Raw genomic sequence first — 15,584 nt, 5'->3', positions numbered from 1 at the left:
TGTGCCAGCTCTAGCCTCCGCTCTGCAGCTTTCGCACACTCTCTCTAATGATCTGTCTCTCTCTGTCTCTCTACCAGCTATGCATCCCTGACTGCCACTACAATCTAAAAATCTCCCAACTATCGAGAGGCTGCACAAATCCACTCTCGATACTGTCGTACTTCTTTCTATACCCCACCTTCCAGCTGATCCGGCATATCCTCATCAACCATCTTTGGTGCATGCTGTTGTAGAGGTGCCTGCTGCGGTGGAGGTACCTGTGGCTGTGGGACTTCCTGCTGAGGGGCCTACTCCTCTATCCTCTTCCTCCTCCATCGATTATGTCCTACCCTACTACCCCCAGCACCTGGGTCTGATCTCATCTGACGTGGAGGAATAGGTATCTACTGTACCCAGTGCTGGACCTATGGTGGCACCTGTGGCTATGCCTGTTACTGCTGGGGCACCTGTCCCTGCCCCTGTACCTGCCCTACCACCCCTAATGGATTTGTGAAGCGTGGGAATGGATGGCTCATCAAAAATGCTTGATATGCAGGCATCATCCCTGCATCTACTACCTTTGGTAGGTAGTCCCACTGAACAGCAGCCAAACTGCGAATATCTATCATGGATCATCTTGGATCCATCCGTTGAGGCCATCCCCGCTCAATATACTTCTGCACCCTGGCATAGGCACAGTACTTAGCTAAAATGTCCTGTGGTCAGCCATACTGCTGCCACACTCATGAGATCACAAATCTCTCTATGACGGATGTCATCTTGCTTGCCAGTGGTCGAGAACTAAACATCCAGGGTAGCTCTCTCGGGGCATCATCCTAGTCCTCTGTCTCTCTCTAGGGTTTCCATATAATAGACACCAGGTCATTGAGATGAGTCTACCAATGTTTAGTCTTACCCAAGTGGGCCTGGGTAATATGCCCTCAATATCTGCAGATGTAGGGCTCCATGGACTCCCGAGAGTCCTCAAAAATTGGCCTACATATAGGGAGATGCTCCCAGGCCCAGATCTGTAGCACATACACACCCGCTGCCATGGTCTTCTTCTCATAAAAGATGACCTCATGCATCTCATGAAAAAGATGGGCCAACATGCACTGACCCCACCCAAAGATCTCAAGTGCCTCAACCATCCTACGGAGCATGACACCCCATCCACACTCCAATCCATGCTATCCCCTATCAGGACATAGGAAGTAGCTCAAGAAAATACCCAGCATGGATGCCAACCTATGTGTAGGTACATAGGTATGCATTAGCTCATCCCAGCTGATGGCTCTGCCTCTCGGTAGCTCTCTCTCTCGAATACAATGGAAAGTGCCTCTGTCCCTAATCGAGGCACTGTATCGTAGATGACTCGAGCACCGTGAAATGGGATCCTCAGTATCCTCCAAATATCCTCCGGGGTAATCATCATCTCACCCATCGGCAAATGAAATGTGTTCATCTTCGAATGGAAATGCTCTACCAATGCAGTCAGTAAACTGTGATTCACCATCATGGCTAGAATCCGACATAGTGAAGACAAACTCAATCGGGCAATGTGTGCCCGATCTGCGTCATCCAAACTTCGCAATAACTCTCTATAAGGCAGATAATGAGATCTGAATGACACGTCTTCGAAGACCTCCTCCATGCACAACAAAAAAATGACAATCAAATGATCAGTATCAAGCCAAATTGAAGCATCAAAATGAAATAAAGTGCGATTTCTAAATGCAAAAACACAAAACTGTCACAAAATTTCGCGCAAAATTCATAAAATCTTGTGCGAAGATGTTCAGTTTCGCACGAAATGATTTTTCTTCATGCAAAGAATCTCTCCTTCGCGCGAAAAAAGATATTCTCACGCGAAGATGGATTTTCCCGCGCGAGAAAAGAGGTTCTCACATGAAACACGAATTGGCTCGCGCGAAGAATCTCCACCTTCACGCGAAACCAAAATCGTCGTGCGCGATGATATTCTGGCCGCGTGCGAAGAAACAGTGCACCCTGTTTCTTCGTGTGAAGAAAGAATAGCTTCGCATGAGAAGAGATTGGTCTCGCATGAAGAAAGAATTGAACATCCTAAAACATGCTAAAAACGTGCATAAATGAACTCGAAATGCGTGAAAATGAAAGTATGATGATGGAAAATCGATGACTCACTGGTGGTCCATAGTCTGCTGGCTGGCTGTGTCATCTAGAGTGCTCAAAATGATGATATCTCATGTTCACTGCCATTTCTCCATCAGAGCTCAAAATCACTACAAGACAAAAAGCAAAAATGAATTGAAAATGACCCTTCAAGCCCTTATATAGGTGTTGACCAAAATTTTCGAAGTGCTCAAATTTTCGCAAAAATTGCACCCCTGGCTAATTGGACCGTTCTGGATCCATTTTCGAGATCAAATTCAAAATTTGACACACCTAAGAGCCTTAAAAATGCATTTTAAAATTTTGGGGACCCATGTGATCGAACGCTTGTGCAGCCCAAATCTTTCAGATACTTTATGATTCTTGAAATCCTTTCAACTTTATATTCTCCACATTTTCAAAATTCATTTTGAAAATAGTCAAACTTAAGTCAACTGTGGCTGAATCTAGTCAACTTTTGGTCAAACTTGGTTTTTACGACTTCGCAATCATTTCAAATCAACCCTGAATTTTCTTTAGATCGTTCTGATCTCTTCTACCTTCTGCTGAATCTCAAATTTCTTCTATATCTCCTGATGTACTGCTTCAATCATATTTCTGGTGTGTCATCTTTCGATTTCACTCCCGAGGGGGCAGAATGATTACATCATTAAATACTTATTTCTCGGGGCATCTAGTTCTCATCTTATGTCCTAGTCACTTGGGGCATCTCATCACTTGGGGGTTTTTGTTCCCTTCTATCTGGCATCTTTACCATCTATCTTATCTTTTCATCAATTGATCAACCTTATAAAAACTCTTCTTAGAGTTTGATATACAGGTATTGGGACAATCTAAACCCCTTCTCCTGAGGATCAAGCCTCATTCTGAGGATGATTCTATGACTCATGATTGAACCTTGTTATCTTTCTTTTATCAATTTTGGGTATCTAGGTGTTCTATCTGGATCCTTGAAGATTACGCTCTGTTCTGGAAATAGTCTTCTAAATGCTTTCAATATCAGGTATCTAGGTGTTCTATCTGGATCCTTGAAGATTACGCTCTATTCTGGAGATAATCTTCTAAATACTATTATTCACGGGTATCTAGGTGTTCTATCTGGATCCTTGAAGATTATGCTCTATTCTGGAGATAATCTTCTAAATGCTATCGATTTCAGGTATCTAGATGTTCTATCTAGATCCTTAAAGATTACACTTCATTCTAGAAGTAGTCTTTTAAATGCTATCACTATTAGATATCTAAGTGTTCTACTCAGATCAATTAGGATTAAGCTCTGTTCTAGAGATGTTCCTTAAAAACTTATCAATTGGTCTCCGTATCATCACCTTCGAAACCAATCTCATCTTTGCATCATGCTTTCTGATTTTCTTTGAATTGAACGTGCTACTCGCACATTCATTCAAAGAGGGGCAAAATGTAATACCCCAAAATTGGCTCATTGCCATCTCAACCAATTTCGGTCTATTTTTTATCAATCTTAAAGTCCTATTCTAATAGGCAATTCTCATTCTGCTATTTGCTACTTGACTTAATTGTCAGATGCAGAAACCCTAAATCTACATTCATCATGCTTATTATTTAATTCCTATAGTATTTACTCATATTAGTCACATTAAACCTATTGATTAATATTTAATTTAATTATTAAGTATTTATACTTTAATTAAATTAAATTTTATCCTAAGGCTAATGTACTATGGAATTAAATTTATTTAATTTAATAAATACACCTATTTTAATTAATTAAATGTAATTATTTAATTAAATGAGAAAGGTATTTCTAATTAATTAAAAGAAATTATTTAATTAAATGGAGTACTTACTTCTAAATAATTAAACAAAGTTATTTAATTAAATGGGAAGCCATTCCTAATCAATTAAATGAAGTTATTTAATTAAACAAAAGTGTCTCTAATTAATTAAAGATTATTTAATTAAATAGAAAAAAATAATTATGAGAGTATATCTCATTTTATTAAATTAAATATCTCAACAAAATCTCTCTTCAGTTCAAAAAGGGAAATTTCTAGTTCACTATTGATCAAAAATGAGTTAAATCAGTTAACTCCTTTTTCTACTCAAATTAAAATAGTTAACTCCTTATTTAACTCAAATTAAGTCTGTTAACTCCCTTTAATTTGGGAATCTCCCTTTATGACTGAACCTCATCTTCAATCCTGACCGTTGATCTGAATCGATCTCAACTGTTGATGGATTCCAGGAGAGTCTATTTAAGAGACCCTCATCTCCTCATTTTGGAGGATGAATGTGGAGAATTTGCATCGAATCGTTGCTGAAATTCATGCTCACGTTTGCTTACATTTCTTGTATACATTCTCATTCTTAGTTTAATCTCATTTTAGTTTAATCATGCATATGCTTAATCTAGTTTGGTTTATTTGTTCTTAGATTACATTGCATCTTTCATTTTAGATTAATTTGCATTCTCATTCTTAGCTTAATTTCATTGTCAAATCCTTCATTCTTAGAGGGTCTGGTTGACTGCACCTTGATTCTGAGGATATTAATAGGCAAAATCCCTTTAGATAGAAGGCAACAGGTCGCTTTGCAGGGCAAATTTCAGATGAACAATCCAATGTTCATTCCGAGATGAATCCGCATGCAATGACTGTGTTGAAGTGTGTGTGTTAGCATAGGCTGCATTTTCACATATACAGTATCATGGTCTTCATTTTTCACCTGGTCAACTATGTTAGATAGTTTCTCTACTATTGGCCTTAACTCATCAAGTGTCTACAAGCTAAAGGCATCCATGAAGATGTCCTTTATCTCATTCAGTGCTTGCCTATATTTATATTCTTTTCTCAAGACCTCTTGTCTCCTTCTTCTATCTAGTGCATTCTATATCTCATTAATCTTTTGTTTAGTGAGGATGCTATATTCATAGTAAGGTATTGTGATTTCCTCATCAAGCTCAAGAATTCCATGCTAAATTTTCCTGGCTACTTTTTTTGAGCTTGAGCTTGGTGTTCTAACTTGTAATGCTAGCATTTTAGTGCTTGGATTCTGAAGATTTTGAGTGGGAGTACCTATTTTTGGTAACTCAACCAAAGTTTATATTGTAGATTGCTCCTCATCTCTTGTCTCTTCCTTCTCTTCAACTTGTTTCTCCTTTTCACTATCAATGGTTGGGGGTGTGCTTACTAGCTATTCTGTTTTTCCTATTTCTACCTCTGCTGTTGCACTCGGCACTTGAAGTGCATCTGTTATTATTTTTGGTGGAGATGGTGGAGGAAGGAATAGAAGTCCAGTAGTTTGAGTGGTCAAAGGTGGTTCTTGTTTTTTCACCTTGACTTCTTTTGATTTTACTACTGCCTTTTGCAACTCATCAACACTGACCAGTATTGGGCTTGAACATAATCTAGCTGCTTGTGTTGATTGGTCAAGGATCTTTGCTAGATTCTCTATAGTTAATGGATTGATGTTTTGACTAGTAGTGTCAACAACATCCTTAACCTTGATAATCTTTGTAGGTGTGATGGTGGCATGAGGAGGGCTAGGAGGTGATAGTTGTGTTTCTTGCACACTTTGTTCTTGCTACTCATCTGTAACCTTTTCTTCCTCTTTCTCCTCTTTATTCTCCTCTTCATCTTTCTTTTCTTCTTCCACTTTCTTCTCTTCCTCAACCTTTTTCTTTGTCATTTTTATTTCCTTTATCTTGGCACTTGCTTCTGCCTTGTATTCCTCATCAAAAACATCATCAATTTTCTTATAAATTATTTTTCACAACTGTGTGGATTTGCTCACAAAATGTTCAATTTTATTCTATAAAATACTAAATGACCTATGCTTTGGAGTAAATCTATTATTGCGCCTCTTGACTGCATTAGTTACTTGACCCTTAGCCAAATTAGGAAACCATCTAGCTAAAGTAGACTCCCTTATTTCCTTTTCCATTTGTAGATAGAAATGCCATTTATCTTCAACAATTTTATACAACTCCTTGGGCATTGAGCCATCTAGCTCTAGAGGTGTGTGCTTGTACTTAGCCATCATAGCATACAAAAATTCCTCTATTTTATTTTTCTCTTCCTTAGTGAGCTTATTAAAATATAAATTCTTTAAATCTTTTAAGTCTCCATTTCTAATCTCTGTACACAATTTATCTATAGCAGACTTGGGTGGATGACTTACCACTTTGAACTGACTATTATCATCTATCTCTGTCTTTTCTTTTTCTGAGTCAAGTTGAGCTACACATTTTCTTCTCTTTCTTGTCTCCTCATTAGTCTTCTTGGTAGCTTTTTTCTTCTTTTCTGCCTCTTCTTTGGCCTTTTGTGTTGTAGCTTTGGTGGTGGCTCTAGTAGTAGGCTTCTTTGGTGCATGTTTTGCCACTTTCTTTGCTTTGGGTTGAGGAGAAGGTGAAGTTTTAGCCTTCCTCTTGGTGACTTTAGTTTTGATAGGTGCTTCCTCAGCTTCTTATTCCTCTACACCTTCCTCTTTATCCTCAACTAGACCTTGTGTTAGTTGTAAAGGCTCATCTTCTTCATTTTCATTATCATCCTCTTCTTCATCCACTTCCTCTTCCTCTATTGAGCCTACTGCTTCAACTCTAAATCTTTTCTTGATCTTCTTGATCAATTTGTCCTTCTTCTTCATTTTTGTGGCTATCTTAAGGTCTATCACCACCCTTGATATGATAATTTCATAGGTTTCAAAATGTTTTGTAGCCTTGTCAATGTCTTTTGTAAGTAGAGTTGTTAGTGCTACTGAGGCTTGATCAACATCAAGTTCATAACCTAGTGGCCTAAGCCATCTCACTCTAGGTATGATTGCTTGTATATACGTGTAATCAATATCCACAAGAAAGCAAATGTCCTTTTCATGCTACTCAACTAATGAGACTGCTATTCTCATCCTTTGTTTCATGGTCTTCTTGAAGTCCTCAAAATAGCTAGTCATTTGGGCATCAAAATTCTCACCCATCTGCTCAATGAATCCATTTATTTTCTCAACAATGGTCTTATTCTAATCCCATTTCACCTTGCCTATTGAAGGGAATTCTTTCATAATATAGAAAAGCATACAAATTAAAACTGAGCCAAATTTGCATTGAGCTCCCTTAGACTTCCTTATAGCTCCGAAATTCTCATTGATCTACTATAACATGAGCTCTACAAGATCATATGTATAATCTTTCTTCATCAATTTATAAGCTACATCCACTGCAATACATGGTACATTGTTTAGTCTCCTTGACTGGTAGAATTTGTGGGATATGACTCTCATAGCAAAATCTAGTAGGGGTTCTGTAATGCTGTCTATTGTCATTCCCTTATTATTCCATTTTGCACTTGTATTCTTCTCTATGGATTCCTTTTTGTCACTTCTCAAGGTCTTTGGTCGATCTAGGGTTGGAATACCAGTAACCCTATGGATAGTTTTCTTTGTAAACTTCACTAGCCTTGTCTCTAACCAAAAGGCTCCATCATGGATTCTACTCAACCCTATGCATATCCATTTTGTTTTGAGAACAATAGGGAAAACTAGGGCTTTGGTCAAACCCTTCTTCTCAACTATGGAGAATTCATCTTTAAGTTTTCCATTATCACATAGTTTATCTGATGCAGGAGCATCCAGAGGTATAAGGGAAATCCTGTGTCACCTAAAAAAAAAATGCACTTAGACTTAGTTTCTGTTTCATGTGTTTTCATTTTTGGATACCCATTTGGGTCAAATAAAGGTTCCAACTCTCACAGTTCTGCTATTAGTGTGTTATAAAATCCTAAAAAAATAGGAGCATGTAATTGGGCTATCATTTTGGTAAACTAGAAGGTGTGAATTGGCTAGATGAATGTAATCATGATTTAGAGCATTCTAGAAAAAGAATCAGGTCAATAGGCCCCACGGTTTGAAAGTTATTGTAGTTTTTCGGGTTTTGGAGACCTCCTAAGAATGCTTCAAAATTAGGTTAGGGGCATTAAATGACCTCTAAAAGGGATAAAAATGGGGGATGATTGAAGCTGGTCCATAGGGCTATAGAGCGCTTTGAGAGCTTTTTGTAAATGTAAACGATTCATCAATCGAAGCTACAGTTCAAAATTTATGCCTCTCAGAAGTTCGGTTACCATTTCTGGATTCTTCTAGATTTGCACCGACTTCTACCACAGCTTTCAGAAACTTCTATTTGGTTGGTGGATGCCTAATAGAACTTTCTAGAATGTACTCCTAGTCCTTAACCCTCTGGGGTCTATTTAAGGAGGTTTCTGGCATTATAAAAGGCAGTTCGGAGTGGAGTTTGAGAGGAGGTACTGAAAGGAGAAATTATCTCTAGATTTATGCTATTGTAAGCCCTTAGGGCATGTTTTGAAGATTATTTTCTCTGTACTATTTGTACTAGCTTATTTTCTCAGTTAATATAATTTCCCTTTTTCTGTTGTGTCCATTCTGTTGTTGGGTTGTGTCCCCATCAAGTGGTATCAGAGCTGGTTTTCCTGAGTGTGTAGACAGAGCGCCGACTGTGAGGCAGTTTGCACCAAGACTATGTGGTTGTGGGTTCGAGTTAGAAGATGCCTCCACAAAGAGAGCATGGTGGAAGGGCTAGAGCTATTAATCCTGAGGAGGTTAGAGCCCTCCAAAGGTAGGTACAAGCATTGCAAGAGGAGCTCCGTAGAAGAGCAAATGTTGTCGCTGGTGATGATAGTAAGGATGACAATGAAGAAAAAGTTATGGGATCAGAAGGGGATTTTGATGGGGAAGTTCTGAATCATGCAGAGGAAAGGCTTTTTAGGGCCATTACTAAGTTTGGGAAAAGACCCACAATTGAAGTGGGTGTATTTTCAGGAAATCTAAAACCAGATGAGTTGATCGATTGGATCAATGAACTGGAAGAATACTTTGAGTATGAGGATGTCAGGGACCCAGATAGGGTTAAGTTTGCAAAGGCCAAACTAAAAGGCCATGCCAAAATCTAGTGGAAAGAGGTTCAATTGGAAAGAAATAGAAGAGGAAAGGAGAAGATCACAAGGTGGGATCGCATGGTGGACAAATTGAAGAAGCAGTTCATTCCTGTGGACTACGAGCTTGATTTGTTTAAGAAGATGCATGGGTTAAAGCAAGCAGGAAGATCAATCCAAGAATATATAGAGGAATTTTATCGACTCTTGATTAGAGCGGGACATGCAGAAGAAAATAAGGAGAAGGTTGCTCGTTATATCAGTGGGCTGTGACCTAGCATCCAGGAGGAATTAAGTTCGGTAAGAATGACCAGCGTTGAAGAGGCATACCAGTTTTCCCTATGAGTTGAAGAGAAGCTGAATAAAAGGTTTGAAGGAAGACAAAAAGGGCGCGGTCAAGGAGGAAGGGGAAGCGGTAGATCATTTGGAGGCTGCAATGAAACCCAAAAGAAAAATGAAGATGTGAGTACTAGCATGAACCAGAGGAATAAGGGTTTCAACTGCTCCCATGATCAAGACTTTGGAAATCAAAGAGGAAGAGGTAGAGGACGTGGAAAAGGAAGAGGTGGCTTCTGTGGTACCTGTTTCCATTGCAATGAAGAAGGCCATCGTGCCTTTGAATGCCCTCAACGACAAGGAAGGATAGATAGGAGAGCTGAGGGCCAAGCTAGGGTTGCTCATGTGGATGAAGATGCACAATCATCACATTCAGAGGATGCAGAAAGAGGAGAGACCTTGGTAAATGAAAGAGTCCTACTAAGTGGTGAGATTGAACTAGGACAACGGAGGAGTCTATTCCGTACTAGATGCAAGTGTGAGGATAAATGTTGTGACGTGATAATTGATGGTGGTAGCACTGATAACTTGGTATCAGAAGAGATGGTCTCTAAGCTAAAAGCTCAAGAGGGAGAAACATCCCCAGCCCTATCAGATTGCTTGGGTAAAAGATGGTCATAAGGTCCTAGTAAGTGAACAATGTTTAGTGAAATTCAAAATTGGGAGTTACCATGATGAAGTTCTCTGTGATGTTATTTCGATGGATGTTTGCCATCTATTGTTGGGTAGACCATGGCAGTTTGATAGACATGCAGTACATGATGGACATGCAAACACATACTCTCTGACAAAGGATGGAGTTTGCCACAAATTGAAGCCCATGAAAAAGGAAGGTGAAAAGGAATGTAGCAATGCTAGGATTTGTCTTGTTGATGGAAGGAAGTTTTTAGATGGCATGAAACATCAGCATATGTGCTATGCTTTGATTCCTAGGAAAGATGAAGAAGGTAGTAGTGAAATACCACTTGAAGTTTCAGATTTACTAGGGGAGTTTGGAGATATTGTCTCTAATAATGTTCCAGATGGATTGCCACTAATAAGGCAAATTAGTCATCAGATAGATCTAATTCCAAGAGCTAGTTTGCCTAACAAGGCTGCTCACAGGATGATTCCTACTAAAACAGAGGAGCTAAATAGATAGGTTCAGGAGCTGTTGAGGAAGGGCTTGATTCGAGAGAGCCTGAGTCCATGTGCAGTACCTATAGTACTCGTACCAAACAAGGATGGAGAGTGGAGGATATGTACAGATTCTCAAGCTATAAATAGGATAACCATCAAGTACCATTTTCCTTTGCCAAGGATGGATGACCTTATGGACTTCTTGAGTGGAGCTAAATACTTCACAAAGATAGATATGAAGAGTGGCTATCATCAGATACAGATTCGAGAAGGAGATGAGTGGAAAATAGCCTTCAAGACCAAGGAGGGTCTTTATGAGTGGTTAGTCATGCCCTTTGGATTGACAAATGCCCCAAGCACCTTCATGCGGCTCATGAATGAGGTACTTAAGAAGTTCTTGGGAAAATTTGTTCTTGGGAAGTTCAAGGCCATGGGAGGACATAAGTATGGATTTTGTTCTTGGATTTCCAAGGACACAAAGGGGTAATGACTCAATATTCGTGGTGGTTGATAGGTTATCCAAAATGGCACATTTCATTCCATTCCACAAAACTCATGATGCTGTCCATATTGCAGACTTGTTTTACAAAGAGGTGGTAAGACTACATGGACTTCCAAGGAGCATAGTTTCTGACAGAGATACTAAATTTGTGAGGTATTTCTGGAGGACATTGTGGAAGAAGCTGAGAACAAACTTGAAATTTAGTTCCATGCATCACCCACAAACTGACGGCCAAACAGAAGTTGTAAACAGAAGTCTGGGAAATTTGCTAAGATGTTTAGTTGGGGATAAGCCCAAGGGATGGGATTTGATTCTACCACAAGCAGAGTTTTCTTAAAATAACTCTATAAATAGGAGCACTGGAAAATCACCGTTCCAAATTGTATATGGGAATAGCCCCAGGACTGCACCAGAATTGAGGAAGATAGAGCAAGGGGAGAGGACAAGTGTTGAAGTGAAAGAATTTGCTAAACATATCCAATGTCTACATGAGGAGGTTCAGGCACAGATTACCAAGATGAATCAAGAGTATAAAGCTAAGGCTGATCAAAGGAGAAGACATAATGAATTCCAAGTAGGGGATCTAGTCATGGTGCACTTACGAAAAGAAAGATTTCTAGCCGGTACTTACAACAAGTTGAAAATGAAAAAATTTGGCCCCTGCAAAATTTTGAAGAAACATGACTCAGGAAATGCATATGAAGTGGAGCTGCCAGATGGTATTCACATTTCTCCCATTTTCAACATTGCAGATTTAACAGAGTATCATGATGATGGTGTAGATGAGGAGCTGGTGTTAGAGCCATGTCCAATTCCTGCTTCTAAGAAGGAGGAGATAGAAGACATTCTAGATCATCGTGTGGGTAGGAGTACCAGAAACAGGCAGTATGAAGAGTATTTGGTCAAATGGAAAGGATGATCAATCGAGGACTCAACTTGGATTTCAGCAGCTGAGGTTTCCCATTTGGGATTTCCTCTACCATTCATAAAGTGATAGGGTCACTTTTCAATCTACCCTAGGTGTCTAATGTAGGAGCATCCAGAGGTATAAGGGCAATCCTGTGTCACCCAAAAAAAAAGTACTTAGACTTAGTTTCTATTTCATGTGTTTTCATTTTTGGATACCCATTTGGGTCAAATAAAGGTTCCAACTCTCACAGTTCCACTATCAGTGTGTTAGAAAATCTCGAAAAAATAGGAGCATGTAATTGGGCCATCATTTTGGTAACCTAGAAGGTGTTAATTGGCCAAATGAATGTAATCATGATTTAGAGAATTCTAGAAAAAGAATCAAGTCAATAGGCCCCACGGTTTGAAAGTTATTGCAATTTTCCAAGTTTTGGAGACCTCCTAAGAATGCTTCAAAGTCAGGTTAGGGGCATTAAATGACCTCGAAAAGGGCCAAAAATGGGGGATGAGCAAAGCTGGTCCATAGGGCTATAGAGCGATTTGAGAGCTTTTCGAAAATGTAAACGGTTCATCAATCAGAGCTACGGTTCAAAAGTTATGCCTCTCGAAAGTTCGGTTACTGTTTCTGGATTCTTCTAGATTTGCGCTGACTTCTTCAGCAGCTTCTGAAACCTTCTATTTGGTTGGTGGATGCCTACTAGCACTTTCTAGAATGTACTCCTAGTCCTTAACCCTCCGGGGTCTATTTAAGGAGATTTTTGGCATTGTAAAAGGCAGTTCGGAGTGGAGTTTGAGAGGAGGTACTGAAAGGAGAAATTATCTCCAAATTTATGCTATTGTAAGCCCTTAGGGCATGTTTTGAAGTTTATTTTCTCTGTACTATTTGTACTAGCTTATTTTCTCAGTTAATATAATTTCCCTTTTTCTGTTGTGTCCATTCTGTTGTTGGGTTGTGTCCTCATCATTATCAAATGCATTAAAAATATCCAAATCTCCTATGGCCCCAACTTTACAGTTATAGCACTTTCAAACGTCTTGAACCATAAAAACCTTATCAGGTATTACAGATAGGGCACCAGTGGGATCATTCTTATAAGTGACTTTAGGAATGGGCCTAAACTCAAGCTATTTGACTTCATTACTAACTAGATGAATTTCAAGACCTTCCTTTCCTTTGGTAGATTTTGACCCAGATGCCATCATTTACTAAACTAGGGTTTAAAATTAAATAAGCTTTCAAACTCTGTATAGCTTAGCACATGAATGAAATACTTGTGAATCGATGAAATTGAGTTGAATCACTATTGGAATCACTACAAATCACTATTTGATTGTTGTAGAATTGCCTCTTTGCTCTGCTCAACTTTTCTTTATGTTTGAATGATTGAAAAATGAACAATTTTCAACTTTATTAGGTTAAAAAACCTAGCATTTATTCCATTTGTGATTACAGTTGTACACTTAACATCCATTATCACATCTTATTCAACATCAACTAAAATTGTCAATTGCTCCACAACCACTAACATGTCTTACTTTGCATCCACTAGTCTATTCAACTCAACATTTACTAGAGTTTCACTCAGCAACCAAAGGTAGCTTGGCATCATCTTCTAAATTTTAACATGACATCTTTCCTCTTGCATATTTATTCTTTGCAATACTTCTATGTTTTCTTGGCTTGATGTATGATACATATTTATATGTATCAGCCCCATGTATCTATCTTGTGCTTAATTGGATGAGGTGTGATCACTTGACCTCTTGGGTGAAGTGATCTCTCCATTTGATGTGTTGCATTCACCTTTCTTCTTCTATGTCTTGTTCATTTGTCCTCTTATTTGTTCAACATCAATCTTCTCTTTTCCTTTGTTGAATTTAGTCTTTGGTGCTTTTGACTTTGTAGGACAATTTCTACTAATATGACCAGTCTTCAAACAACTAAAACATGTAGCTAGTTTAGTTTACCCATCTTTTGTAACTTCCTTTGAAATGTGTCCTTATGCAATTTTCAAGAATGTATCCATACTCATGACAATAGTGATAGCTATACCTAGTATTGTAATCCCAATTGTAGTGATGCGCATGATTGATTCCTCTTATAGGCTGATTAGGTGTCCACACAGGCTTTGATCTGCATTCAAATGCTCTATGTCCATATTTTTTGTAGTTGTAGTAGTGACCTTCAAATCTTGGTGTCCTCATGGTCTTGGTTCTATAGTCTTGTGTTGAATGTCCTTGCTTTTTGCACTTGTGAAAAAAATTTACATTTGTAGGCTTATCATGTTGATGACTATTCTTGCTTCTACACATGTTAGAGGTATGTCCCTTTTTACTATAGAAATGACAAGTTGGTTTAGTATTCTTACCTTTGTTACTTCGTTCTTCTACAACCTTGGATGATTCTCCTTTTTTAGTACTGATGTAGCCAAGTCCTAAAGTATCATTACTAGCCCTTGGTGATTTTAGCAATTGCTCAAAGTACTTGATGGCCTCATTGGGTTTGTGTAACTTTCTGCTATTTCCTTTTCTCTCTTCAATTCATTCTGTAATTGTTCATTCTACATCTTCAAGGTGTATATATCAATGTCCTTTATGTTTAGCTCATGATGAACATTCATCATCTGGCTTAAGTTATCTAGCTGCATGTTTGAGATCTTTTCAAATTCAATTGTCTTCTCTTCAAGCCTATTGATGAGATTTCTCTTGTCATCTTCTATCATGGCCTTGTCATCAATAGCTCTTTTCTTTTGTTCAATCACTTCACAAAGAATTATGGCTTGTGATTCTTGTTCAGGCTTAAGTAATTTGATTTCTTCAGCTTGTGCTCTATTTTTCTCCATTAGTTTTACTATTACTGCATCAAATTCCTTGGAATCTCCATTGGAAAACACTTGTGTGGTGTCAATCTCCTTGTACTGTATGTCATTTTCAGCTATGGCTATCTTCTTCCTTCTTTTCAAGGATTTTCTCAGTTCCTCCTTGGCTTCCTCTACTTTGTGTAGAGCTAGTTGTACATCAATCACCTAATTGTCAATGATCTTCCTAAGTTTGAAGAATTCCATCTTCTAACCTTTTTCTCCAAGCTGTTAGGCTTCTCCTTGTGAGAACTAGTGCTCTAATACCAATTTTTGGAATATTCAAAATGGGAAGAGTACTTCTGAGAGGGGGGGTGAATCAAAAGTAACTAGTTTTTGTCCTTTTAAACCATTATTAACACACAACTAAAAGCAATGTACATGCATGTAAACATATGAGAAAACATGAATTGAAAGCATGCATCAACACATAACACAAAGATTTGGTAACCCAGAAACCCTCCAGGAATAAGAAGGTAAAACTGGGGTGGGGATGACACCCACAAAAATTATTGCAACAATCAATGTTCAACCACTTCTAATGTTTTGCCCTATGAAAGGCCTACCCTATTAAATGCTTTATACTATGTCAATAGTGACCTGGTTAGAGGATTTACAAACACTTACATGAAGTGTCACCCTATTAAAAGATTTACAATAGGTTGTTAAACCCACCTAATACATAGGATTTTCAATCAGCTTCTCCAAAGGTTCTCATACCTAGCTATTAAGCTAACCTATTAACATAGGATTTTGACCTCTAATACAATTGTGAGAGAGTATTAGAACATTTGTCCTAATTGAATG

The sequence above is a fragment of the Cupressus sempervirens genome, chromosome 3 (assembly GCF_028749045.1).
Source record: "Cupressus sempervirens isolate cs-2001-9-10 chromosome 3, ASM2874904v1, whole genome shotgun sequence".
NCBI lineage: Eukaryota > Viridiplantae > Streptophyta > Pinopsida > Cupressales > Cupressaceae > Cupressus > Cupressus sempervirens.
This window is presented reverse-complemented; position numbering follows the sequence as displayed.